Source organism: Scyliorhinus torazame, chromosome 24 (genome assembly GCF_047496885.1).
Source record: "Scyliorhinus torazame isolate Kashiwa2021f chromosome 24, sScyTor2.1, whole genome shotgun sequence".
Lineage (NCBI taxonomy): Eukaryota > Metazoa > Chordata > Chondrichthyes > Carcharhiniformes > Scyliorhinidae > Scyliorhinus > Scyliorhinus torazame.
In genome coordinates, this window is record NC_092730.1 from 55,092,286 (window position 1) to 55,112,342 (window position 20,057).

The window sequence follows — 20,057 nt, forward strand, 5'->3', positions numbered from 1 at the left end:
CATTCGCTGCCGTTGCTGCTTCTCCTTCCAAACGTTGCAGGAAACGTTATTATTTATTGGTTGTTGTTTTGAGTGCGAGCTTCTTTATATTTCGTTCAGTTACCAAATGAAAGGGTAAATATCTGACTGAACTCGATATAGGTTCAAACCGTTCATTTCCAAACATTCCGATTTATTCTCGAGTCAGTGGCTTGTGCGGGGAGTTCAGCAAATATTTCGAATCACAGTCGCTGCGAGCAGGGCTCGACTCTGCACGGGGAAATCCCATTGGATTTCAAGTCCAACGCCTTAACCACGTCGGCTATCGCAGCTGCGTCTAGTGCGTCATTCATTAGTAATTTGGTCGATAGAATACATTCTAAAACCAGCCTGGAATCACTCCAGGAAGTTACTGCATTCAAACGATCAACGGGGCCCCGGTGTTTATGTGATATTGAATCTTCGTGGAAAATGACCATTGGATTTGGAGAGAAGCCTTGAGAGACTCGAAAACCTCACAATTCCACCGATTGAATAGATTGTGGAACAACATCAGTTACATTGGAAATATATTAGAAATTCAAATGGAACAGGTACACAGTTTACAGTCTGGAAGAAAATTTAAATGATGAAATCTGGAAATTACAGCACAGAAGGAGACCTGTGCAGGCCGAACGGTCACCTGATGACCCGATGACGCAACTAAAATGATCACGTGTCGGGATTCCGGCAGTTCCCCGGATCGCGGTCAGAGCACAAGCCAGGAGGACCTGCTCAATTATTAAGTCAGTTGTTTTTATTACATGTCCTCGGTCGCCAGTCATTGAGAGACCAGCATTTCTACATGGTGTCAGGAATGGGCAGTATGGCAGAAGGACTTCACCGCATCAACCTCCTTGAATCATAGAATCGTAGAATCTCCAGCGCAGGAGGCCATTCGGCCCAACAAGTCAGCACTGACCCTCCGAATGAGAACCGCAGCAACTCTCTTCAAAAAATGTTTAATTGACACTGCATCAGCAGACCGGCTAGCTCAGTCGGTAGAGCATGGGACTCTTAATCCCAGGGTCGTGGGTTCGAGCCACACGTTGGGCGCTTCCTAGTTATTATCCGAAAATATTGATGCTGAATGAACTGTCTTCATAACAGGAGCACAAGGTTATGACCCTTGACTGGGAATCCAGAGGGTCTAAACGAACATTTCGAACAAAACGAGAATTAATAAATATGGAATTAAAATTTTGTCTCATTAACGGCGCAGAAAGGTTCTGCTTCCGACGGTTCTTATTTCCACAACTGGGAACACATTGACGCAACTACAGTGAAGATCTGTCACCGGCAGTGTCACGGACCTCTGGCACAGAGTCTGTCCCTGTTGCTCAGAAGGGAAGGGGGGAGAGGAGCAGAGCATTAGTAATTGGGGACTCTATAGTGAGGGGCACAGAGAGGAGATTTTGTGGGAGCGTGAGAGACTCACGTTTGGTATATTGCCTTCCAGGTGCAAGGGTACGTGATGTCTCGGATCGTGTTTTCCGGGACCTTCAGGGGGAGGGGGAGCAGCCCCAAGTCGTGGTCCACATTGGCACTAACGACATAGGTAGGAAAGGGGATAAGGATGTCAGGCAGGCTTTCAGGGAGCTAGGATGGAAGCTCAGAACTAGAACAAACAGAGTTGTTATCTCTGGGTTGTTGCCCGCGCCACGTGATAGTGAGATGAGGACTAGGGAGAGAGAGCAATTAAACACGTGGCTACAGGGATGGTGCAGGCGGGAGGGATTCAGATTTCTGGATAACTGGGGCTCTTTCTGGGGAAGGTGGGACCTCTACAGACAGGATGGTCTACATCTGAACCTGCGGGGCACAAATATCCTGGGGGGGAGATTTGTTAGTGCTCTTTGGGGGGTTTAAACTAATGCAGCAGGGGCATGGGAACCTGGATTGTAGTTTTAGGGTAGGTGGTTTGAAGTGTGTCTACTTCAATGCCAGGATTATACGAAATAAGGTAGTGGAACTGGCAGCATGGGTTGGAACCTGGGACTTCGATGTTGTGGCCATTTCGGAGACATGGATAGAGCAGGGACAGGAATGGATGTTGCAGGTCCCGGGGTTTAGGTGTTTTAGTAAGCTCAGAGAAGGAGGCAAAAGAGGGGGAGGTGTGGCGCTGCTAGTCAAGAGCAGTATTACGGTGGCGGAGAGGATGCTAGATGGGGACTCATCTTCCGAGGTAGTATGGGCTGAGGTTAGAAACAGGAAAGGAGAGGTCACCCTGTTGGGAGTTTTCTATAGGCCTCCAAATAGTTCTAGGGATGTAGAGGAAAGGATGGCGAGGATGATCCTGGATAAGAGCGAAAGTAATAGGGTAGTTATTATGGGAGACTTTAACTTTCCAAATATTGACTGGAAAAGATATAGTTCGAGTACATTAGATGGGTCGTTTTTTGTACAGTGTGTTCAGGAGGGTTTCCTGACACAGTTTGTTGACAGGCCAACAAGAGGCGAGGCCACATTGGATTTGGTTTTGGGTAATGAACCAGGCCAGGTGTTGGATTTGGAGGTAGGTGAGCACTTTGGGGACAGTGACCACAATTCGGTGACGTTTACGTTAAGGATGGAAAGGGATAAGTATACACCGCAGGGCAAGAGTTATAGCTGGGGGAAGGGAAATTATGATGCCATTAGACATGACTTGGGGGGGATAACGTGGAGAAGTAGGCTGCAAGTGTTGGACACACTGGATAAGTGGAGCTTGTTCAAGGATCAGCTACTGCGTGTTCTTGATAAGTATGTACCGGTCAGGCAGGGAGGAAGGTGCCGAGCGAGGGAACCGTGGTTTACCAAAGAAGTGGAATCTCTTGTTAAGAGGAAGAAGGAGGCCTATGTGAAGATGAGGTGTGAAGTTTCAGTTGGGGCGATGGATAGTTACAAGGTAGCGAGGAAGGATCTAATGAGAGAGCTAAGACGAGCAAGGAGGGGACATGAGAAGTATTTGGCAGGAAGGATCAAGGAAAACCCAAAAGCTTTCTATAGGTATGTCAGGAATAAGCGAATGACTAGGGACAGAGTAGGACCAGTCAAGGACAGGGATGGGAAGTTGTGTGTAGAGTCTGAAGAGATAGGCGAGATACTAAATGAATATTTTTCGTCAGTATTCACTCAGGAAAAAGATAATGTTGTGGCGGAGAATGCTGAGCTCCAGGTAAATAGATTAGATGGCATTGAGGTACGTAGGGAAGAGGTGTTGGCAATTCTGGACAGGCTGAAAATAGATAAGTCCCCGGGACCTGATGGGATTTATCCTAGGATTCTCTGGGAGGCCAGGGAAGAGATTGCTGGACCATTGGCTTTGATTTTTATGTCATCATTTGATACAGGAATAGTGCCAGAGGACTGGAGGATAGCAAATGTGGTCCCTTTGTTCAAAAAGGGGAGCAGAGACAACCCCGGCAACTATAGACCGGTGAGCCTCACGTCTGTAGTGGGTAAAGTCTTGGAGGGGATTATAAGAGACAAGATTTATAATCATCTAGATAGGAATAATATGATCAGGGATAGTCAGCATGGCTTTGTGAAGGGTAGGTCATGCCTCACAAACCTTATCGAGTTCTTTGAGAAGGTGACTGAACAGGTAGACGAGGGTAGAGCAGTTGATGTGGTGTATATGGATTTCAGCAAAGCGTTTGATAAGGTTCCCCACGGTAGGCTATTGCAGAAAATACGGAGGCTGGGGATTGAGGGTGATTTAGAGATGTGGATCAGAAATTGGCTAGCTGAAAGAAGACAGAGGGTGGTGGTTGATGGGAAATGTTCAGAATGGAGTTCTGTCACAAGTAGAGTACCACAAGGATCTGTTCTGGGGCCGTTGCTGTTTGTCATTTTTATCAATGACCTAGAGGAAGGCGCAGAAGGGTGGGTGAGTAAATTTGCAGACGATACTAAAGTCGGTGGTGTTGTCGATAGTGTGGAAGGAAGTAGCAGGTTACAGAGGGATATAAATAAGCCGCAGTGCTGGGCTGAGAGGTGGCAAATGGAGTTTAATGTAGAGAAGTGTGAGGTGATTCACTTTGGAAGGAAAAACAGGAATGTGGAATATTTGGCTAATGGAAAAGTTCTTGAAAGTGTGGATGAGCAGAGGGATCTAGGTGTCCATGTACATAGATCCCTGAAAGTTGCCACCCAGGTTGATAGGGTGGTGAAGAAGGCCTATGGAGTGTTGGCCTTTATTGGTAGAGGGATTGAGTTCCGGAGTCAGAAGGTCATGTTGCAGCTGTACAGAACTCTGGTACGGCCGCATTTGGAGTATTGCGTACAGTTCTGGTCACCGCATTATAGGAAGGACGTGGAGGCTTTGGAACGGGTGCAGAGGAGATTTACCAGGATGTTGCCTGGTATGGAGGGAAAATCTTATGAGGAAAGGCTGATGGACTTGAGGTTGTTTTCGTTAGAGAGAAGAAGGTTAAGAGGAGACTTAATAGAGGCATACAAAATGATCAGAGGGATAGATAGGGTGGACAGTGAGAGCCTTCTCCCGCGGATGGAAATGGCTAGCACGAGGGGACATAGCCTTAAACTGAGGGGTAATAGATATAGGACAGAGGTCAGGGGTAGGTTCTTTACGCAAAGAGTAGTGAGGCCGTGGAATGCCCTACCTGCTACAGTAGTGAACTCGCCAACATTGAGGGCATTTAAAAGTTTATTGGATAAACATATGGATGATAATGGTATAGTGTAGGTTAGATGGCTTTTGTTTCGGTGCAACATCGTGGGCCGAAGGGCCTGTACTGCGCTGTATTGTTCTATGTTCTATGTTCTATGAATGTGCTCTGTATTTCAATGAGATCATGATTGATCTGATAGGATATGACGTGTTATGATCTGGTATGGTGGCACGTTGTCACAGTGCCTACCTCACAGTGCCCGCGATTCCGGTTCAATTCCCGCCTTTGGTAACTGACTGTATGGAGTTTGCACTTTTTCTCTGTGTCTATGGGTTTCCTCCGGGTGCTTCGATTTCCTCGCACGTCCAAATGTGCGTGGGTTAGGTGGAATGTCCATGCTAAATTGCCCCTTTGTGTTTATAAAGTTGGGTAGTGCGTTACAGGGATGTGGTTGGGGCATAGGGACTGTTTCAGAGGGTCGGTGCGGAGTCGATGGGCCGAATGGCCACCTTTTACATTTTAATGATTTCATGATAATCCTCATGCCCACTTTCCCGGCTATTCATCTCTAGATTTCATGATTAACCTTTAAAACCAATACTCCAACCAAGCCTCAGGTACCAGTAACTCAATGGTCGTAAATTTTCCGTCTGTCAATCATTTGATCTGTCTGAGGGAAGCCACATCCTGGAAACATCATACATTGACCCAGTTCTAAAGTAAATTAAGTCGCTTTAGTCCCTGATAACCATAGGCTGCTTTCCCCGTTGACGGTGAGATCTGACTGATGGTGATTTAACCTGAGGATCACGATACCTCAGGCGAATGGCAAGGCTGTGAAGGCGGGGTTTTCCTGATTCAGTTCTATTGTAACCGTGTGATCTGAATCTACTTAACCTGGTTCTCACTCTGTTAATATTGTCTCACGCTGAGGTACACCTCACCGATTGGATAGACGAGTGATCGTTCCTCAGTCTTGTCGTGGACGGACCCGCTGAATATTGAAGCATTTTCTGGAAAGTTTACCTTTCAACCAGGAATAGTCTCATCCCAACACAATAATTTATCTTTAATCTGCTCCAAGTATACTTTCATGACTCGCTGAAAGAATATAATCCCTATTTCCTGGGGAATGAAGCCAGGCAGGAGTAGAAACCTGTAACTGAATGATCAGAAAATGTCCATCGTGAAGTGTGTGCTCCGATGATCGACGGATTCCTCTGTGAAGCCGGGAGCGTTTGTTTTTGCTGTGAAATGCTGGTTGATTCCAGTCTTTCAGCGGGGGCCTTTCACACTGTGTGGAAACATCTTGGAAATAATATTGAAGTGTTTCATATCAGTCCATTCACAAAAGTCCCTGAATGTGATGGGAATTCATTTTACTGAAAAAAACTGCATTTCCAATATTGAACACGGGGCTGAAGACAAAAAGCGGATATTGTCCATCAGTTCACGAATGCAAAACGAATTAAGACTTTTTGACGCATACACTTGTGTGTTGAGCTGGCCGAGTGGTTAAGGCGATGGACTGCTAGTCCATTGCGCTCTATAACGGCGTTCGAATCCCATTATCGTCGATTTTTCATACGCTGTTTTCTCGGAAGTGGGACTCATTTTTCGATGATGGATCTGCAATCACTGACGTGCAAATCCATTCCAGGTTGTGAGGCCGGATTGCATCGAGCTGTGTTGGAAAAGCGAGAATTCAAAATTCAGTCTTGGTCTGATTGAGATGAATTGATCGGGTAGTGAGAGAGGAACCACTTTGATTTGACTTATTGTCACATGTACAGTATTTTTCTGCTTCCAAGGAACATACACATTACATACATAGTGGGCAAAAAAAGAATAATCGACGCAGTGCATTGACAAATGGTACATCGACAAACAGTAATTGGTTACAGTGCGGAACAAGTGGACAAACAAAGTAAATCCATGACCAACAGCAGCATAGGGCGTCGTGAATAGTGTTCTTACAGGGAACAGATCAGTCCGAGGGAGAGTTGTTGAGGAGTCTAGTAGCTGTGGGGAAGAAGCTGTTCCTATGTCTGGATGTGCGGGTCTTCAGACTTCAGTGCCTTCCACCTGATGGAATGGACTGTAAAAAGTCAAAACCTGGGTGGGAGGGTTTCTGATAATGTTGTCTGCTGTCTTGCGGCAGCGAGAGCTGTAGGCAGAATCACTGTGCGGGTGGCATGCTTGTGTGATGGGTTGGGCTGAGTTCACCACATTGCAGTTTCTTGCGAAGTTGGACCGAGCAGTTGCCATACCAAGCTATGATGCAGCCCGATAGGTTGCTCTCTATGGCGCATCTGTAGCGTTTGTGTGAGTCGATGCAGACATGACGATTTTATTTTCCTTCCTTAGGAGGTGCAAACGATGTTGGGCTTTCTAGATTGTTGCATCACCGTGAGTGGACCAGGACAGACTGTTGGTGATGGTGACCCCCCGAGATGTAAAGCTATCGACCATCTCCACTTCGCACCCATTGATGCAGACGGGTGTGTGTGTTGTGCAACGCTTCATGGCGTCGATGATCAGTTCCTTGGTCTTTCCGACATTTAGAGACAGGCTGTTTTAGGTACTGTTATGGGCGAGGCGTTTTCAGAAACCCAAAATGTATCAGAGAGTTCAACTAATCTCTCCCTTTAATGGATGTGTTGCTTTTCCTGGCACATGGCTTTTTCCCTAGGTGTGGGATTACAATTATGGTCACGTGGGTTTTTAAACAGAAAACACTGTTTATTCCATGAACTCAACTTAACATCCCCTGCAAACGAAGACACTCCCAATCACTTTTCAAACTTGCAGCTTTCTGGAAACCCACAGACACACACAAAGTGCTTTTTGAACTCAAACTAAAAACCTGCAAAATGGCTGACCTAAAGCCCAGTTCCACCCACTCTCTGACATCACTGTTTTGTTAAATGTACATTGCTTAAACATCCATGTCTTAAAGGTACACTCACATGACAGTGCACTATGCAACCATGTGATTTATCTACCTTCTGTATCTGATTCGTCATTGTTTGTGATACGACCTACCGCAGTGGTATCATCCACAAAATTATAGATTGAGTTGGAGCTAAATCCTGCCACACAGGATATGCCTCCATATTCAGCGGGTCCGTCCATGACAAGACTGAAGAACGATCACTCGTCTATCCAATCAGTGAGGTTTGCCTCACTGTGAGACAAGATTAGCAGAAGGAAAACCAAATTAATTAGATTCAGATCACACGGTTATACAAGACCTGAAACATAAAATCCCGCCATCTCACAATTCCCGTTCCAGCCTCCCCGAACCGGCGCCGGAATGTGGCGACTCGGGGCTTTTCACAGTAACTTCATTGAAGCCACTTGTGACAATAAGAGATTATTAGTATTATTATTATTATTGCTCCTCGACTGAGGTATGGTGATCCTCAGGTTAAATCACCACCAGTGAGATCTTACCCTCAAAGAGCCTGTGGTCATCAGGGACTAGAGCGACTTAATTTACTTTCGAACTGGATCAATGTATGACATTTCCATGATGTGACTTCACTCAAGACTGACCAAATGATTGACAGCCGGGACATTAACGACCATTGAGGAGTTACTGCTACCTGAGGCTTGGTTGGAATGTTGGTTTTAAAGGTTCATCATGAAATCTAGAGATATAAAGCCGGGAAAGTGTACATGAGGATTATCATGAAATCATTAAAATGTAAAAGGAGGCCATTCTGCCAATGGATTCTGCAACGATATTCTGAAAGAGCCCCTATGTCCCCACCACATCCCTGTCACACCACCCAACATTTTGAACACTAAGGGGCAATTTAGCATGGACAGTCCACCTAACCCGCACACATTTGGACTGTGCGAGGAAATCGGAGCTCCCGGAGGAAACCCACACAGACAGGGAGAGAAAGTGCAAACTCCACACAGTCAGTGACCAAAGGCTGGAATTGAACCCGGATCGCGGGCGCTGTGAGGCAACCACTGACAACGTGCCACCGTATGAGGTCATAACACGTCATATATCAGATTAAGCATGGTCTCATTGAAATACGGAGCATATTCGATGGCCTACTTCTGCTCCTACGTCTTATACCCTGATATTGTGTAAATGTGTTCCAGGTCTTGTGTAAAACTCTTGTTAAAACAACACAGACACCGCGTGTCAACTGCATCTGATTTTCTGGTGCAGAGAAGGTAATTGTGGAATACATGTCGTACCCATCAAACTCTGCTACTCACCTGACTGAGACTTGTTCTGTATCTGTAAATCACAGGTAGTGTTCGCGAGTGGAGGGAACACTCTGCACCTCAATCTCTGGAACAGGTTGTGAGAGCAGGATTCCTTCAATATGAGTCAATGTCTGGTACTGTATGTGAGGGTGGGTTTCAGTCTCTATCAGACATTGGTACTGAATGTCAGTGTGGAAATCTTTCTGTATCTATCAATCACAATTATTGTTTGGGAAAAGTGAGCTTAATACATAACAGCAGCGCTGCTGTAACAGACAGAGAAAGAAACACAAAAAATCAGGAAGAGACTATCAGGACACACATACAATGACACACAGAAAAGGTGCCGAGATGGCGAAAATGTTTTTTTAGGAAAATGTGTTTTCTGCTGCACACAGAGAGGCCCTGTTTGTAAATGTTTCCTGCTGTGCAACCTTGCTCTCTCTGTCGGTGACAGATCTTCACTGTGGTTGTGTCAAATCATTCTTCTGTTGTGTAAACGTGTCCCCAGTTGTGGAAATTGATCCGCCTAGAAGCAGAACCTTTATGAGCTATTACTGAAACGAAATTTCAATTCCAGATTTATTAAAGCTTGTCACCAAGGGTTAGTTCAGACCTCTGGATTCGCAGTCCAGCGACATAACCTTGCGTTCTTGTTGTGAAGACAGTTCAATCTTCAATCTTTTCCGATAACAGTAAGGAAGCGCCCAACATGGGGCTCGAAACCACGACCCTGGTATTCAGAGTTCCATGCTCTACCGACTGAGCTAGCCGAGCTGGTGCTGCATTGCCCATTAAACCTCTTCTTGTGGAGAGTGGCTGTGGTGCTCATTCGGACGTTATGTGATGACGTGTTGGGCCGAATGGCCTTCTACGATTCTATGATGCAAGGAGGTTGATGCGCTCAAATGCTTCTGCTATAATGTCCACTCCTGACACCATATAGAAATGCTCGTCTCTGAATGACTGGCAACCAAGGTGTTGTAATAAAAAATAATTTATTTCATAATTGAGCTGCTCCTCCTGGCTTGTGCTCTGACCGCGATCCGGGGAGAATTGCCGGAATCCAGACACGTGATCATTTAGTTGCGTCATCCCGCGACCATTCGGTCTGCACTGGTCTCCCTCTGTGCTCTCATTTCTAGATTCATCATTTTAATTTTCTTCCAGACTGGGAAGTGTAGTGCTTCTGCATTTGAGAAGAAACATGAATTTCTAATATTTTTCCAATGTAACTGATGTTGTTGCACAAACTATTTAATCAGTGGAATTGTGCGTTTATGGAACACAGATTTTCGAATATCTGAAGGCTTCTCTCCAAATCGGATGGTTATTTTCCACAAGATTCAACCCCTCCTCACATAAATCCCGGGGCCTTTGATCGCTTGAATATAATGACTTCCTGGAGTGATTCCAGGCTGGTTTTAGAACGTATTCTATCGACCAAATTACTGTTGAATGATGCAGCTGTGATGGCCGAATGGTCAAGGCATTGGACTTCAAATCCAATAGGGTTTCCCCCCCGCAGATTCGACTGTGATTCGAAATGTTTGTTCAACTCCCCCGGGAAGCTGCCGGCTCGACAATGAATCGGAATTTCGGTTGGTTGTCTGTTAACGGTATGAACATTTATCGAACGCAATTTGTTGGAAAAACGTCCTTTTTGGAAACTAAACGAAATATACAGATAAATAAGGAGATCACACTCAAAGCAACAATCAATAAATAATAACGTTTCCTGCAACGTTTGGAAGGAGAAGCAGCAACGGCAGCGAATGGAAACGTGGTTTGGTTTCATTCAGCTGAATGTATTTCTGGGTAAAAATATCGTGGCAGAAATGGAACATGTTTTTAAAATATTTCCTTGTTCTCTTTCCGTTGTCTCTCTATCTGTTTCTTTGTTTCCTTCTCTTTCCCTCACTCACTGTTTTTGTGCTTCTCCGGGGACTGATTGGATACACAGTCAAACTCAGCCCCATCTCATCCCAACTCTTCTGAACGAATGCGTCCTGGTGATGGACGATCGTGAATCAGTGGAAGAATCGACAAACTATTCCATTCTTGCTCTGTACGAAGGTCCATTCCTGGTTGTGAGGTGGCTCTGGGATAAAGGGATCGAGAGAGAACGAGTCTTACTCTTACTCTGAAAACCATTTCGTGCTCCATAAACACACCACTGACCACACAAATGATTGGGGCTCTTTGATGGTTTTCATCCAATTTGGCTTTTTCGGGAATGAAAGTAAAACTTTATCACGTCTGGTAATTAGTATTTTTATATAAACTACTCTAAACATATGAAACAATACTTGAGAAATGATAATTAACCAATATTAATCAATATTAAAAAAGTGTTCTGCAACGTTTGGAAGGAAAAGCCCATCCCATCAGGGCAGGATATGTTGGGAATGGACCGGAGTGAAACATTCCCAGACCATGTCCAACATGTTTCTCCTCAGCATGAAAACTCCCCGCGGAAAGACTGAAACAGACACTCATTTGATCACATCATGATTAACATCACTCACACCTTAACCATGAGGCCACTGATGAAGTCATGATGACTTCGAATTTCTCCTAAAATGCCAACTGAACCCACTGGCTGGCAGAATTACATTACCTACGTGATTGGCGAGGCGCATCCACAGGCCAACTTGGCGAGTGGTGCAAACTGACATCACTGCTTCTGGTCAGCTCCAGAACAGAGAGATAAATGTCACATTGTTCATTCATATTTCTGATTTATAATTGTGTGGGGAAACTGATGGGCTTTGGACGCAATTACAAGTTGCTTTAAGTGAGATCAAATCAGCGGCTGGCTCGTTGGCCGAGGGAGACCTGTGCCACACAAAGCAATAGAGACTGCAGATAGAGAATGAATGGAATATTCACATGTCACACCAGAGAACACGTAGGAGAACAATTCAGCAGTCAAGGGCATTGAGCCTCTGATCTCCGGGTAAGCGTTCTGCAAGGCGGCCTTCAGGACGCGCGACAAGGAAAATCGCCGAACAGAAACTTCTAGCCAAGTTCCGCATACATGAGTACGGCCTCAACCGGGACCTTGGATTCATGTCGCATTACATTTGTCCCCCACCATCTGGCCTGGGCTTGCGAAATCCTACCAACTGTCCTGGTGTGAGTCAATTCACACCCCTTTAACCTGGGGTGAGCCCTATCTGGTTTAGCACAGGGCTGAATCGCTGGCTTTAAAAGCCGACCGAGTCAGATCAGAAGCACGGCTCAATTCCTGGATCAGCCTCCCCGAACAGGCGACGGAATGTGGCTTTTCACGGTAACTTAATTTGAAACCTACTTGTGACAATAAGCGATTTTCATTTCATCTCTGGATCTGTAAAGACTTAATTACCTGCAAATGCTGGCATTCAAAGCATTGTCTTGCATTTTTGACTTTGCCTATATATATGTTTCCGAAACATACCTCTTCATTCACCTGAGGAACGAGCAGTGCTCCGAAAGCTAGTGTTTGAAACACACCTGTTGGGCTTTAACCTGGTGTTGTCAGACTTGTTACTGTGCACAGCAGGGACTGACAGATAAAGATTCAGTCACCACCCAAATGTCTATATGCACCTCCCCCAACACACGCGCATGCCCACTGCTACTGAAAGCCTTGTCATGATTCTGATATGCAGACGTTTTAACGGAAACTGGCAAACAACATAATGATTTTATCCACTCAATAACAATATCAGAGATTGATCATTACAGATTTAGTTCCACCTTCACACAGATTTTCAGAGAATGAAAGATATTAAATGAATGACAGACTCTCATACAGTCCCAGAGACTCTCGCAAAGCGATTTAACTGAATCCCAAAGACAGATTGTTGCAGAAGATATGTAACAATCCGAAGAATGATTGGTATATTACAAATATGGAATGAATCTGACTCTGCCCTATAGTGTCAGAGACTGAAAGATGCAGCAATTGTATTTCAAAATTGATCGCACTTAGCAGGGTGGTAGTGTCAAATAACCGGATGGTGCGAATCCTCAATGTGCAAATGGGACCTTGTCGCCACAAGGACTGTGTAATGGTCACTCTGAACGTCAGGACTATGGGAGACAGAGCTCCACAGACTGACTCCTACTTTCCACAGACCACCACTGACTGAATCATGGTGAATACCAAGAGCTGAATTATGTTGTCAACACTCACATAGAAATGGCACACAGAATAAAATGGCGAGATCGTGGAAAATGTGGACCGTTTTCCATGACCGGAAGCCACCACTGGAAAAAGGCAGATCCAGCAGATAGGATTCGCCCTAACCTCCAATGCGTCAGCTCAGCCTTCAGCAGATTGAGAAAGAGAATACTTGAGGAGCAGCTTCATGACAGAATCGTTCGGAGTGACCATTGCACAGTGCTTACTCAGCAACGGCAAAGACTGGTCCCGTATGTGTTTTATTCTGTTCGCAGTGGAGGCCAACAAACCAAAAATAACCCAATTTACCCAATGATCCCAGTACGAAAAGCAAGGGACAAAAATTGTTTCTTTTGATTTTATTTCAACAACGAAACTGCGAGGGCAGCATGGCGGCACAGTGGTCAGCACTACTGCCTCACGGCGCCGAGGTACCAGATTCGATCCCGGCTCTGGGTCACTGTCCGTGTGAAGTTTGCACATTCTCCCGTGTTTGCGTGGGTTTCGCCCCCAGAATCCAAAGATGTGTAAGCTAGGTGGATTGGCCACGCTAAATTGCCCCTTAATTGGGAAAAATTAATTGGGTACTCTAAATTATTTTAAAACAAGGTGAAGACTGCGGATCCCGCTCCTGCTGTTTAATACAGATCACTATAACTGGCACAGTGAGCAGAAAGAAATTCGTGTTGTTTGTGTGCATTTCACTCCAATTTAAAACGCTCCTGAATGAAAGTGTCTGTGTCACACGGCTCCCGCTCAGCCAGGAGATGGCACCAGTCCACAATAAATGTATTTATGCAATATATTTATGATGTTCTGTGTGTCATTACATTGGACTCTTACTCTGGTCTGAGACATTACCTTGTCCTTGTGCCCTGATGCTGCCCTTTTCTTCCTGTTTCAGTAATAACTTTTTACTGGTATTAATTATGTAACTTACTTAGTGATTAATTTATTCAGCCACTAGGAGTGTTTTAAGCTCATTTTGTAAACGGAACTTTGCTTGGCTCGTTTTTTTGTTCCGTTTAACCCACCTATTTACTATTGTTGCAGACTGAGAACTTAGTTATTAATGTTGAAGATTGTCGTTTATTTAAACTAAGTTTCCACTCAAAACAAATTGATGCTGGTTATTACATAAGGAACCCATGGATGATGAAAACAATTGGTGAATTTTATTTGAGGAGTGTCCACTCCTTTTCTGTCCTGACCTGCGGTATCTAATTAAATAATTCACCACTGTGATGGGCAGGAACTGAATCTGGGTCAAATGCGGGACAGTCACCACTATACCATCACCTGTCCCTGGGCAATGTTGCCCCCTCTGTATTTATAGAACGAATACACAAACAATGAAGCGGGTGAATGTATTAAATCAGGGGTTCGATATTCTTGTAACCAATATGGCTGCAATGGGAATCTTTCATATTCCGATAGATCGGGTAGAGCTGGGTAGCTCAGTCAGAAATCAGATATCTGGGGATCTCAAGATGATTACTACAATGATAATATTTAACCATGTTAATGTTCTTTTGCTCCAATTGAAATGTGTTACGAATACAGCGTTACCGTGTTCTACAACTCGCGTTCAACCAGGAGATGGCAGCAGTGCGCAATAGTTTGGATATCCTGTTTGTGTCCACAGATCTCGACAGGAATGGAGCAGCTGCTGCACGGGCAGCTGGACAAGCAAGAGGCACATATATTAACCAACTGCATCCGCTCCAAATAGATTCCCCAAATTATTGAACAAAACAAAAACAAGCACAAATCATATTTTAAGAAAGTATGACAGTGTCTCTGAAAACAATATACCAACACCTCATAAATAATCGGTTTGCCTAAACTAATTCAAGATCAACCGTTTCAATAACAGCCTTAATTCCTTGCCAGTTCTCAGACAGGCGCTGACTGGTTAGAAGATTGCATCACTTTTCAAGGTCCTGCTCAATAAAATCAATCACAGGCCCATGATCTGCTTTCCTCCTGTTCTCAGACACATCCACTTTGTACAAGGGCGCACTAACAGGTTTTCAGAGTAAGAGTCAGACTGCAGTCACCTCGTTCTCTCTCGATCCCTTTATCTCAGAGACACTCACAACAAGGAATGGGACTTCTCACAGAGCCAAGAATGGAATAGGTTGTCGATTCTTCCACTGATTCAGGACCGTCCATCACCAGGACGTGTTGGTCCAAAAGAGTTGGAATGAGATGGGGCTGAGTTTCGCTGTGTATCCAATCAGTCCCCGGAGAAGCACAAAAACAATGAGTGAGGGAGAGAGAAAGAAACAAAGAAACAGATAGAGAGACAAAGGAAAGAGAACAAGAAAATATTTTTTAAAAATGTTCCATTTCTGCCTCGATCTTTTTACCCAGAAATACATTCAGCTGAATGAAACCGAACCACGTTTCCATTCGCTGCCGTTGCTGCTTCTCCTTCCGAACGTTGCAGGAAATGTTATTATTTACTGATTGCTGTTTTGGGTGTGAGTTCCTTATTCATCTGAATATTTCGTTCAGTCCCACCCCCCCCCCCCCAAAAAAAAAATGCTAATAACTGACTGAACTTGATTAACGTTCAAACATCTTATTTACAAACCATCGGAAAACGTATTAATTTTCGAGTCAGCGGCTTGTGCGGGGAGTTGAACAAACATTTCGAAACACAGTCGCTGCGAGCAGGATTCGAACCTGCGCGGGGAAACCCCATTGGATTTCAAGTCCAACGCCTTAACCACTCGGCCATCGCAGCTGCGTTCAATGCGTCATTCATTAGTTATTTGGTCGATGAAATACATTCTAAAACCAGCCTGGAATCACTCCAGGAAGTTATTCCATTCAAGCGACCAATAGTCGGCCGGTGCAGACACGGTGGGCCGAATGGCCTCCTTCTGCACTGTATAATCTATGATTAATCTAGGAAAAAGGTTCGGCACAACATCGTGGGCCGAAGGGCCTGTTCTGTGCTGTATTTTTCTATGTTCTAATAGTATTTATGTGAGGAGGGGTTGAAACTTCGTGGAAAATGGCCATTGGATTTGGAGAGAAGCCTTGAGAGACTCGAAAATCTCAACTCCCTAGACGCACAATTCCACTGATTTAATAGTTTGTGTAACAACATCAGTTACATTGGAAATATATTAGAAATTCAAATGGAACAGGACCACACTTCCCAGTCTGGAAGAAAATAAAAATGATGGAATCTAGAAATCACGGCACAGAAGGAGACCTGTACAGGCCGAATGGTCACGTGATGACCTGATGAGGCAACTAACATGATCACGTGTCTGGATTCGAGCAGTTCTCCCCGGATCGCGGTCAGAGCACAAGCCAGGAGGGGCTGCTCAATTATTAATTTAATTATTTTTTATTACAAGACCTTGGTCGCCAGTCATTGAGAGACCAGCATTTCTACATGGTGTCAGGAGTGGGCAGTATGGCAGAAGGACTCCACCGCATCAACCTCCTTGTACCATCGAATCGTAAAATCTCCAGCGCAGAAGGAGGCCATTCGACCCAACGAGTCAACACTGACCCTCCGAATGAGCACCTCCGCTACTCTGCAAGAAGAGGTTTAATAGATAGTGCAGCACCATCCCGGCTAGCTCAGTCGGTAGAACATGGTACTCTTAATTTCAGGGTCGTGGGTTCGAGCCCCATGTTGGGCGTTTCCATATTAGTATCTCAAAATATTCATGCTGAATTAACAGTCTTCATAACAAAAACACAAGGTTATGTCGCTTGACTGGGAATCCAGTGGTGTGAACTAACCCTTGGTGATAAGATTGAATAAATCTGGAATTGAAATTTCGTCTCTGTCATGGCGCAGAAAGGTTCTGCTTCAGACGGATCGATTTACACAACAGGGAATGATTTGACTCAACCAAAGAACAAAGGAATGTACAGCACAGGAACAGGCCCTTCGGCCCTCTAAACCCGTGCCGACCATGCTGCCCGGCTAAACAACAATCTTCTACACTTCTTGGGTCCGTATCCCTCTATTCCCATCCTATTCATGTATTTGTCAAGATGCCCCTTAAATGTCACTATCGTCCCTGCTTCCACCACCTCCTCCGGGAGCGAGTACCAGGCACCCACTACCCTCTGCGTAAAAAACTTGCCTCGTACATCTACTCTAAACCTTGCCCCTCTCACCTTAAACCTAGTAATTGACCCCTCTACACTGGGGAAAAGCCTCTGACTATCCATTCTGTCTGTGCCCCTCATAATTTTATAGATCTCTATCAGGTCTCCCCTCAACCTCCTTCGTTCCAGTGAGAACAAACCGAGTTTATTCAACCGCTCCTCATAGCTAATGCCCTCCATACCAGGCAACATTCTGGTAAATCTCTTCTGCACCCTCACTAAAGCCTCCACATCCTTCTGGTAGTGTGGCGACCAGAATTGAACACTATACTCCAAGTGTGGCCTAACTAACGTTCTATACAGCTGCAACATGACTTGCCAATTCTTATACTCAATGCCCCGGCCAATGAAGGAAAGCATGCCGTATGCCTTCTTGACTACCTTCTCCACCTGTGTTGCCCCTTTCAATGACCTGTAGACCTGTACTCCTAGATCTCTTTGACTTTCAATACTCTTGAGGGTTCTACCATTCACTGTATATTCCCCACCTGCATTAGACCTTCCAAAATGCATTACCTCACATTTGTCCGGATTAAACTCCATCTGCCATCTCTCCGTCCAAGTCTCCAAACAATCTAAATCCTGCTGTATCCTCTGACAGTCCTCATCGCTATCCGCAATTCCACCAACCTTTGTGTCGTCTGCAAACTTACTAAACAGACCAGTTACATTTTCCTCCAAATCATTTATATATACTACAAAGAGCAAAGGTCCCAGCACTGATCCCTGTGGAACACCACTGGTCACAGCCCTCCAATTAGTGCAGTGCAGTGCAGATCTGTCACCGGCAGAGTCATTGTTCCACGACAGAGAGAACAGTCACACAGCAGAGAGCTCAGTTACACAGCTGAGAGCTCAGTTACACATCAGAGAGCACGGTTACACAGCAGGATATACATTTACAAACAGGGCCTCTCTGTGTGCAGCAGAAAACACATTGTCCTAAATACCCAATTTCTCCATCTCAGTATCTTGCTGGTTTGCACTGCACCTTTTCTGTGTGTCACTGTGTGTGCCCTGATAGTCTCTTTCTGTGTGACTTTCTCTATCTGTTACAGCCATGCTGATGTTACGTATTCATCTCACGTTTCCCAAACAAGAATTGTGATTGATAAATACAGAAAGATTTCCTCGCTGACATTCAGTACCAATGTCTGATAGAGACTGAATCCCACCCTCACATACAGTACCAGACATTGACTGAGAGGGAAACCGAGAATGGGAGGCAGTGTCATACTGGACTCGGAACTGTAACTTTCTCTCTCCACAGATGTTGCCAGACCAGCCGAGTATTCCAACATATTCCAATTCTCTTTCAGGATTTTATGAAGAATCTGCATTATGAAGAATGTGCTCGACGCTTCTATTTATAAAGATTGGTCCCGTGTGTCTATTGTTCTGTTCGCAGTGGAGGCCAACAAACCAGAAAGAACCAAATTGACCCAATGACGCCGATAAGAAAAGCAAGGGACAAAAAAGAGTTTATTTGGATTTTACTTTAACAACCAAACCAAATTCAACAGGAATTAAGAAGCCCATTCAGTTAATAAAATAAGCTTCGGTTGGGAAGTAATGGTAAGATTGTTTCAGCGGGACGTTGATCAGAAGGTGGCTCGTTTGTCTAAGGGTATGATTCTCGCTTTGGCGATTCTCACGTAGGCAATTCTGCTGCGATAAAATGCCAGAGGTCCCGGGTTCCAAGCCCGGACGAACCCTGCAAAGCACTTTTTAACATCTGTGCGATCGATATGGTGCCATTGACTGAACGCGGGAGCAGTTTTGAGGAAAAGTAGGGAGGGACGTGTTTGGCGCTTAACCGCTCCTTGACACCTGTTCTTCGGCTGCCCACAGTACAGTCGAGGTGACTCAGTTGACCTCTTCCAGAATCCTCCTCTGCCGCCTCCACTGAATGAAGTTCCTCCTGTTTGTCCACTGGAGGCGTTCTTCATTGAGTTCGGAATTTGGTGCATTTGCGTGCTATAGTGAGAGTTTCGTGACTGAGGGTGTACAAGGGTTAATTTTGATCTAAAGTCTAGTCTTTCTTTTATTTAGTTAATTAACTTAAAAGTTCCTGTTTGGTTGAGAAGGTGAATTTTCAACAAGCTTTAAACAAAGGTTCTACTTGTACGTACTTGCAGCTGGAGCTTATTGATTAGCTAATTGGATTAGGCCAGTCTCCAGAGGCTAGAATCACAGTATAAAAGTGATCCAGCTACAGTGCACACTTTGTTTCCTCTGAGTGATGAATTTGGTGCATTTGACTGCTACAGTGAGTGTTTGGTGACTGAGGGAGTTAGGTGAGGATTTAGTAAGGTGCTCCTTTAACTTCATTTCAGCAAAGAGCGAGAACGGAACCAGGAGTTTAAAGAGTGTGCAGCTGACTGGGAGCAGAGTCAGAGGCCGGAAGTCCAGTTGATCCACAGGGCAGCTATAATCTGTAAGGCAAGAAGGGTTGGAGGCTAGGGCAGTTACATGCTCATCCTGTAGGATGTGGGTGGTGAGGGATACCACCGGTGTCCACGCTGACTGTACCTGAGGGAAGTGCACCCAACTTCAGCTCCTCAGAGACCGTGTTAGGGAACTGGAGCTGGAGCTGGATGAACTTCGGATCATCCACGAGGCAGAGGGGGTTATAGAGAATAGTTACAGGGAGGTAAGCACACCCAAGGTACAGGACAAGAGTAGCTGGATTACAGTCAGGGGAATGGAAACAAACAGGCAGACAGTGCAAGGATCCCTCGTGGCCGTTCCTCTTCAAAACAAGTATACCGTTTTGGATGCTGTTGGGGGGGGGGGGGTGACCTACCGGGGGAAGGCCTTAGCGGCCAGCTCTCTGGCACTGAGTCTGGGTCTGGGGCTCAGAAGGGAAGGGG

The 20,057-nt window shown here is 45.1% G+C and overlaps 4 non-coding genes across 4 annotated transcripts; 1 reads left to right on the forward strand and 3 right to left on the reverse strand.

The window, feature by feature from the left end:
* Nucleotides 1-228: 228 nt before the first annotated feature.
* On the reverse strand, nucleotides 229-311 carry trnas-uga (transfer RNA serine (anticodon UGA)). The gene has a single exon. It is a non-coding gene; the product is annotated as a tRNA-Ser (tRNA).
* Nucleotides 312-1,001: 690 nt separating this feature from the next.
* Nucleotides 1,002-1,074, forward strand: trnak-cuu (transfer RNA lysine (anticodon CUU)). Its single transcript has one exon. It is a non-coding gene; the product is annotated as a tRNA-Lys (tRNA).
* Nucleotides 1,075-9,571: 8,497 nt separating this feature from the next.
* Nucleotides 9,572-9,644, reverse strand: trnaq-cug (transfer RNA glutamine (anticodon CUG)). The gene has a single exon. It is a non-coding gene; the product is annotated as a tRNA-Gln (tRNA).
* Nucleotides 9,645-15,708: 6,064 nt separating this feature from the next.
* On the reverse strand, nucleotides 15,709-15,790 carry trnas-uga (transfer RNA serine (anticodon UGA)). Its single transcript has one exon. It is a non-coding gene; the product is annotated as a tRNA-Ser (tRNA).
* Between the last annotated feature and the right edge of the window lie 4,267 nt (nucleotides 15,791-20,057).